At 47.5% G+C, this 9,011-nt stretch overlaps 1 non-coding gene across 1 annotated transcript; it reads right to left on the bottom strand.

Annotated features, from left to right (window-relative positions):
* Window positions 1-502: 502 nt before the first annotated feature.
* On the bottom strand, window positions 503-577 carry TRNAA-GGC (transfer RNA alanine (anticodon GGC)). Its single transcript has one exon. It is a non-coding gene; the product is annotated as a tRNA-Ala (tRNA).
* Between the last annotated feature and the right edge of the window lie 8,434 nt (window positions 578-9,011).

The following is a 9,011-nucleotide window of genomic DNA, read 5'->3' as shown; positions in this document are numbered from 1 at the left end:
CCTGTCCGCACAGCTTACGTACCATGGCCCCTCACCAAAAACGAGAGTGTTTTTCATAGAAAACCAAGATTCAAGATTGTTATAAGCAGACACTATATACCTTCTACTGCGAAGCTGTCTTGAGCACATAAACACATGAAATTGGGTGGCACTGAATCAGACTCTTGGGGCCAAACCATTAGTGACGAATGACACAGGTTGGACATTTGTCAGCTTCCCTCAAGTTTTGATGGGAAATGTAGGCAGCTTGGCGGAATGTTGGACAAGTGACAGTTGAAAAATCCATTGGACAGCAGTCGGAGAGCCAAGCTGCAAGACCAGGACGCCTACATTTCCCATCAAAACTTGAGGGAAGCTGACAAGTGTCCAACCTCTGTCATTCGTCACTTGTAGCTTGGCCCTTAGTCTATCAAGGTTCAGTATTGTCTACTCAGAATAGCAGGTGCTCTCCAGGGTCTCAGGTTGAGGTCTTTCTCATTATCTACTCCCTGGTCTTTTTAACTGGAGATGCCAGGAATTGAACCTGGAACCTTCTGCATGCCAAGCAGATGCTCTACCGCTGAGCCATGGCCTCTCCTCAGTTTTCTGCTGAGTCAAACCGTTTATCTAGCAAGGTCAATACTGTCCACTTTGACTGGCAAGCGGCTCTCCAGGATCAGAGGTCGAGGAGTGAAGCTGCTGTGGAGGAACGTAGGGAGGGAGGTGGTCCCATAGGTATGCTGGACCAAGGCCGTGAAGAGCTTTGTATGTGATAGCTAATACCTTGAATTGAGCATGGTAACGGATAGGTAGTTACTGCAGGATAAGAGTGATGTTTATGCTCCTGCTCGAGCTGCAGCGTTTTGCACCAATTAGAGTCCGTTTTATTTTTTTAATTCTTATTTGCGAATCACCTTCACTGGTTTATAACTAGAAAAGGGGTAGACATTTCCTAAACATTAATAACAATATTCCAATCTCACTATTGCACACAAACAATCTCACATCGATCGGGCTGGATCCATGGATTTATTCTGCAAATGATGGGCGCTTTCCCCTGGCACAGCCATTAGCAGAACTGATCTGTGCGATTCCACCCGATCAGTCTTGTCTGCAAATTTGTTGCCCGTTCATCCAATTTGGAGAAACCCCTTCGGAGCCTATGATTAGCTGGGAGGGCAGCAAGGTTTCTGCACCTCCCGACGTCTAAACACAGAAAACCTCAGCGCGTGAGCGTAGGCGTAGGTTAGGGACGTATGCCAGCCCAGTTCCAAATGAACCACTTCAAAGAGAGCCTAAATTATCCAGCTAAACATACGGACAAAAACAGAGCTTCGGGGTATTTTCCAAGCGGCATCAGCCCAGCTGGAATGCTTGTGGTTTTCTAGCTGACCTTGGAAAAGGAAAGATTTGGTTGTCAGAGTGCCTGGGCAATGTCTCTCCAATTGGGACTAAACATTGGGGGTCACCCTACTCCATTTTTTGGAAAGGGCTGGCTTTAGAGTTGCTAGCTCCAGGTTGGGAAATTCCTGGAGATATTGGGGGTGGAGCCTGGAAAGGGTGGGATTTGGGGAAGGGAGGGACCTCAGTGGGGTATAATGCCATAGAGTGCATCCTCCAAAGCAGCCATTTTCTCCAGGGGAACTGATCTCTGTTGCCTAGAGATCTAGGAGATCTCCAGCGACCACCTGGCGGCTGGCAACCCATTCAGAAACAGAGGACACCATCACAGGCGGATGCTTTGTTTGCAACTTCCCAACTTTTTGGCGGCCATTTTGTGGTTGTCCATACTGGCAGCCATTTTGTACTGGTACCAACGACCAGTTCTAGAATTGACAGGTGTTGTCTTCGCTCCAGCAAGTGTAAAATGCGGAATGACAATGTTCAACACAATTTTCAGCTGTACCTAGAAAGGACATCACAGTGCTCTAGGAATACTTTGATCTTTACGGCAACGATCACAGTGATTTGAGGAATTCTTAGGGTGTCATGATGATATCACTTCTTGGTACAACCGGAAGTGACACCACAATGTTGTGCACTGTCAAAGAAGCTTGGGAGCAGAGACATGGGAAGAAAAATGGAAGAGACGTAAAACCAGAGTTTCCAGCAATTCCTAGAGCAGCATAACATTACTTCTTGTGTTTCCCTGGAAGTGACATCACACCACAGGGGACTCTGGTTTTTAGAAGTTTTTTTTCTCCCATCACCACTCAGAACAGCAGTGGGCAACAAGGGTTACCAGCAGGTCTCCTGGCACAGTGGGAAACCTGGAAACCCCACAGCAGAGCCTGGAGCCCAGGGATGGGAGTTTGCTTGACACCCCCAGGCAAATTGCATCCCTAAACTTTTTTTAGAACTCCAGTGGTGTCCACAGGCTCAACAGAGTTGGAGTCTTCTTAGGGTTGCCAGGTCCCCCAACACCCTGGGTGGGAGGTCAGAGGTACCCTAGTGTTTCTCCCAGCTTACAGGAAGTGATGTCATCGCATGGGCCCCATGTCGCCCTGGGAGCTCCCTCTCGCTCCCCAGGGGGCCAAATCGGGCCCAAATAGGCCCAAATCTGGGCACTGTGAAGCATGGGAGTGCTCTAGCGCTCCACAGCAGCCCAATTCAGCCCAATTCAGGCCCAAATCCAGCCGAATTGAGCCTGATTTGAGGTGAATCGGGCCTGATTCTAGCCAAATTCGGCCTGAATTGTGCCACCATGCTGCCCAGGAGCGCACCGCACACCCCCAGAGCACACCCCCAGGAGGTGCATTCCACCCCTGCCAGCAAGGGAAGCAGGGGCAGGGGGTGGAGGGTGGGAGTGGGGGATCCACAGCCCCCGGTGGGGGACTGGCATCCCTAGGTCCTCTGCTGTAGGGTAATGCCATGGTCTGAAAGTAAGGGTAACAATTCTCACCACCTTACTTCCTCCTAGGTACAGTGTGAAACAGTGTCAAAAGTGGCACCATCAGGCAGTTATCAAAGCCCAACAGCCTTGAGAAAGTGTCGGCCTCCCTATGGTGGCCAAATCACCCAAGTAATTGACCACTGATGGCTGGCTTTCTCCCAGCCCTGAGGAAGCTAGTAAAACTTTAAGAGACATCAGTAACAGACACAAAGTTGATTTTATTACTAGGGGCTAAGCCCCCTGCACTCATGATACTTAATGGCAGTTTAATCACTGAATGAGCAGTTCTGCCTCCAGCCGAAAGAGCTGAGCAATACTGGATGGATCACCATTTTTTGCAGACTGTTATAAAAATTTTATTTATAACAAATGCTGCATACGACATTTCTCCCCAATAGGCACCCAAGGTGCTCAATTACGTTGTTCTTTTGTCCTCCATTTCATCCTCACAACAACCCTGTGAGGTGGGTTTGGCTGAGAGGATGTGACTGGCCCAAGGTCACCCAGCAAGTTTCCATGGCAGAGCTCAAATTTGAACCTGGGTCTTCCAGATCCTAGGCTGACATTCTAACCGCTACACCACACAGCCTCTGGTAGGTCAGGAAAGCTGTTTAACTCGTGCGGTTTTTGTCAGAGAGAGGATATTTTCCACCATCCCTGTCTGTGCTGCAGGCACTTTCCTAGTTTCTCTTGAGTAAACCTTTAACAACAACAACAACAACAACAACAACAACAACAACAACAACAACAACAACAACATTGTTTCTCTTGAGTAAAGCTTTAATAACAACAACATGGCCATCACTACATCACTACAGGTGACGGGCCTAAGGTCACCCAGCAGAGGAGTGGGGAATCAAACCTGGTTTTCCAGACAACAACAACAACAACAACAACAACAACAACAACAACAACAACAACAACAACAACAACAACAACAAAACATGGGAGGAAACATTAAAAAATGTTTAGGGAACATTTTTCCCCCTCTCCCATAATTCTAGAACTGAAGGTCATCCGATCAAACTGAAAGGCAGTAAATTCGGCATAGTTTTTTTTTAGAAAATTACTTTTAGTGTCGTTAATTTTTGGAATTCAGTTCTGCACAAGGTGATAATAGTCACTAGCTCAGATTCCTTGCCAAGAGGACTAGAAAAACTCACGGAGGACGATCCATCAATATCTGTGAGCTGCTATAGCCGAATGGAACCTCCTTATTCACGGGTGATGTACCTCTGAATTATCTCATTCATGGGCGCAAATAGCAGGGGAGGTTGTTGCTTTCATGCTCTGTTTGTGTGGCATCCAGTGGGCCAGTGTGGAAACCAGATGTTGGGACTTGGTGGTTTTTTGGTCTGTTCCAGCAAGCTCTTCCGAGCTCTTTTCCAGTGTAATTCTTTATGACTCAATATTTGTATGAAGATCCTTCGGCATGTCACAGAATCTGCAGGGAGTTTCTTATGAAGACTTTTACAATTATCACTCAGCAGGGATGTCAACACCGATTAGGGACATGAACGATATACGAAAAGTTGACTGTTTTATTTCCACATCAGGTTGTTGTGAGGCAAAAATCGATGGGCCAAGTGAAGGAGGAGGGGGCTGTGATTTAAGTCACAAGTGTGACACGGTGTTTATGAATTGCCTGTTTGTGGTTGCTTCTGCAGTGGGACATTTGTGCATTGCTCATCCATTCCATTTGCCGAAAGCTGCAGACAGAATTGAAACTGGGATTTGGCGCTGCGCTTAATCTTCCATTATATTCCCCCCCCACAAATCCAGCAGTGCTGCTTGTTCTCATAGGCAAGATCCTACTGTACGTTTATTTGGAAGAAATTCCCCTTCACTGAAGATACTACTGCTTTCTGCAGTTGTCCCTTTATTTTTGATTCCCTCTTCACAGTTGTTTAACGACAACTAACAGTACCGTCATTAACGGTACCTGGCTTGCAAGCATTCCCAAATCTATCCTGAATCAATTCTTGATGGAGAAGGGGGAAGCCAAGAATGTCAATCACTGCTTTTCTTGTTGCAGCCGGAATGATAGCTCATTCATTTTCTTTTACAGATTTGCAATTGTCATGGTGTGATTGAAAGGTTAGGATCATGAAAAAGAAAAGAAACCGAATGAGCAATTCTTTGAGGCAGCAAAGACAGGGACAGGCATTAAAGGTTAACTCCCCCTGCCCTCCTCATTAATAAAAATTGCTTAAGGATTGATTCAGAAATGTGAGTGAACAGGAAGTAATTAATTAAGCTGAGAAGCAGCAGTGGCTAAGGAAGAAGTAACACTGTGCTATCTATCTATCATCTATCTATCTATCTATCTATCTATCTATCTATCTATCTATCTATCTATCTATCTATCTATCTATCTATCTATCTATCTATCTATCTATCTATCTATCTATCTATCTATCTATCTATCGTCTGTCTGCCTGCCTGCCTGCCTGCCTGCCTGCCTGCCTGCCTGCTTATGCATCTTACAACATTGTTCTCTGCTCCTCCATGTTATCCACACAACTACCCTGTGAAGCAGGCTAGTTTGAGAGACAGCAACGGAGCAGATCATGAGGGGGAGGGCAGAATAGGTTACATCAGTGCTTAGTTCTTGTGGCCCTTCTTACATGTCCAGGGTAATGCTGATCGCCACCTTGGGGTCAGGTAGCAATTTTCCACAGGCCATTTCGGCTAGGAATCTTGGAGGTGTTTTGCCATCTTCTGGGCATGGAGCAGGGGTCACTGGGGGTGTGGGGAGGGGAGGTAGGTGTGAATTTCCTGCATTGTGCAGGGAGTTGGACTAGATGACCCTAGAGGTCCTTTCCAACCCTATGATTCTATGACCCCCATGAGTTTCCATGGCAGGGGCTGGTGGGATTTGAATCCAGGCCTCCCAGATTCTATACCTACATGGGAAGGAACGGACTCACAAGCCCCACTCCCTCAAGTTCTAGGAGGTCAGAAAACACCACGGCGATCGGTCTCTGCCTGCCACCGCTGCCCCTTTCCCTCTCTCCCAAGGAGGAGCAAAATCAAACTGGGCAGTAACCAATGACACCAGAAAATCTGAGAGTATCCCCTGCCAGACAGGTTTGCCCACCAACATTCTATATCTGCATTGCCATTGAGAGGCTCTGCCTACTTGCTGCACCTCCTGCGTTGCTTGCACCAACTAGCACGAGGGCAATCTATCACACCTTTGCAATTTCAAGCCAGCACACTCCAGGGACGGAGAGCTCACCTGCCGCTCCTCCCTTTGGAAAGAGGAATCAAATAGGCGTGGGGTGTGTTAAAGAGACCAAGCTCCAAACGTTCAAAATATAACGAAGTTTAATAAACATTTTTTTAAATTTTAAGTTTTAAAGTCAGGGCGCTCTGACCCTCAAAAGCTCATACCCTGGAAATCTAGCGGGTCTTCAAGGTGCTACTGGAGCCTAATCCTGGAACGTTTCTGCATGTCCTTACAGGGATGGTCCACTCATGGAACCTGGTAACCCTGGCCTGGAGGAAAATTTCTCCCTGACCCCAAAGTGGCAACCAGCATTACTCTGGGCAGGGCTTTTTTTCTGGGAAAAGAGGTGGTGGAACTCAGTGGGTTGCCCTCGGAGAAAATGGTCACATGGCAGGGGGGCCCGCCCCCTGATCTCCAGACAGAGGGGAGTTTAGATTGCCCTCCGCACCACTCCAGTGGCGTGGAGGGCAATCTAAACTCCCCTCTGTCTAGAGATCAGGGGGCGGGGCCACCAGCCATGTGACCAGTTTCAAGAGGTTCCGGAACTCCGTTCCCCCGCGTTCCAGCTGAAAAAAAGCCCTGACTCTGGGCATGTAAGAAAGAACTACAAAAGCCTAGAGCCAGCTCATCTCTTCATGCCTTCCCTCTCCTGATCTGCGTACATTCGTCTTGTCCTGAGAATTTTTGATTTCTCCCCTAAGAGTCCATCCCCTTCTGGGGTCCTTTTCATCCTTCCGGATTAAGGAAGAAGTCTCCAGCCATTTGGCTTTCACAGTCTCTGTCCCCAGATGGAGCAATCTAGCAAGGTGTGAGATGGCAGTTGGGCAAAATCAACAGCTGCCCTCACATGTGTTTTCTCTGTGGTAGCCCCCCCCCACCTTATGGCATGGCCTGGCTTACCACAAACTATGCAAAACTGAATTATTCAGGAGGGCTTCCTACTCACATTACAGGACTGTGCCATTAGAAATAGCTCAGAGAGTTGCCTTGGAAGGGATGGGTACTGTGGAGAAACGCCATTCTCTTTGTGGAGTTAACTTTCTATGGGCTGCAGAGGGGAGGGGCGAGTTCTGGAGTGGAATGTGATTGGAGGGAGAGCAAGTCAGTCCATGGAGGGGAGTTGGAAGTGGACCGTTGGTGGCTGGGGAGTGGAGGGAGAGACGGCTCTGAGGGGAGAGGTAGATCTAGTGTAACCCCAGGTATCAAAGGATCGGGCCTGCCCTACACAACATCTAATTAGGGCACGAGGGAGATAGAGTAGGGGTTTGTTTCTGTTTTATTATTCCTTCCGTTCACCGTATATTGGCCGGTGTATAGTTAGAAGTTAAATAAATGATGTTTGGAATTTATGAAGGAAGAACACGCGTCTGTTCCACATAGTCCCCCCACCGATTGGGCCCACTAGCAGAGGAGGGGGGTTAGGAGGCTGTTCCACCTAACCAGGACCCCATACAGGGACAGTGATGGCAGCAACTACCCGGAGACAGGAAAGGGAGACAGCCCCTTCAGGTGCCTGGCCAGAGATGAAAAGGGAGGGGTAGGCAGAGCGGGGTCTACCAGTGGGAGGACAGGCCCTGTTTCGCTACAGGTACTAAACACTACACTACTGGGGTAGCGTTTGCTGATTCAGACATGTGCCTACTAGGGAGTTTCCAGGCTGCTAAACATGCCGTGGAAATTAGTTATGCTTTGTTTCAGATAGATTTCATCTCTGTGCTCAGCTTTGTGCTTGTATTTCTGCTTTATGCTTACCATACCCTATTGTATCTCTTCCCCTGACTGTCTTATCTCTTGTTTATGATTGTACTTTGCTCAGTGAATATCCTAGCTGTTGATTATATTGTATTTTCACTTGCACTGTGTAATCCGCCTTGGATCTCAGTGAGAAAGGCAGTCTGTTAACAACAACAACAACAACAACAACAACAACAACAACAACAACAACAACAACAACAACAACAACAACAACAACAACAACAACACTTTTTCTTTAGGCCACAGTCATTTGCATCTGTAGGCTGTATCAGTACCGTGTAAAAATTATTGAAATATGTGATCTCTAGGGTGGAGGGCATTTCTCTGTACCCTACATCACACTGCCTCTCAAGAGGCAGAAGCCATAGAAAACCTCTGTAGGCTTGTGCTGCAGGGATTCTTTAAGGTTTTTTTTAAGAGCAGCAAATCAAGTCTGAAAGAGACTATAAAACACCGGAATGTGGTGTTGTCTAGGTTCTCCATGAAGTGAAGAAACGACGCCTAGTGGACTGATAGGTAGTGTGGAAGGGAGGCTAACTCATTATCTTCACTCAACAGGGAGACAGCAGAAATGGGACCTGCTGCTCAGGTCCTAGGCACAATTCTACATCTGAATGCTCGCGTTCTAACTGTCCTCCCACCTTTTCCCAAAACAGGCAAAGAGGAACAAAGCATATTATATTGCAATGTCTTCCCGAAAGAAGACAGAGATACTGGAATGGAAATCGGTATTCCCTCGCAAGGCACGGTAATCTGTGTCAAAGCTGGCATACCACACACACACACACACACACACACACACACACACACACACACACACACACACACGAGAAACAGGTTAATAAATCAGCCTCCCACTGAGCTTTTGACATGACATACAGTGTAAGGTGTGTGATGCGTTGTCAAATTTGACTTCATTTTATGTATCTTGGCTGTTGCATCTGTTTCGTACTAGTCTCAGCTCTTCCTCGAAGCGTTCCAAGAGCCAGTGGGGTGTTAGACTAGGTCCAGGGAGGCCTACATTCCCCTCTTCTCCACTCAGCCACAAAGCTTCCTGGATGGCCTCGCTCCCTCCACTTGATCTACAGCACAGGGTTGTTGTGAAAGGGGTACGCTGCCCTGTGCTTCTAGGCGGAGGGATGGGTTTTAAAA

Source organism: Eublepharis macularius, chromosome 1 (genome assembly GCF_028583425.1).
Source record: "Eublepharis macularius isolate TG4126 chromosome 1, MPM_Emac_v1.0, whole genome shotgun sequence".
Classification (NCBI taxonomy): Eukaryota; Metazoa; Chordata; class Lepidosauria; order Squamata; family Eublepharidae; genus Eublepharis; species Eublepharis macularius.
This window is presented reverse-complemented; position numbering and strand designations above follow the sequence as displayed.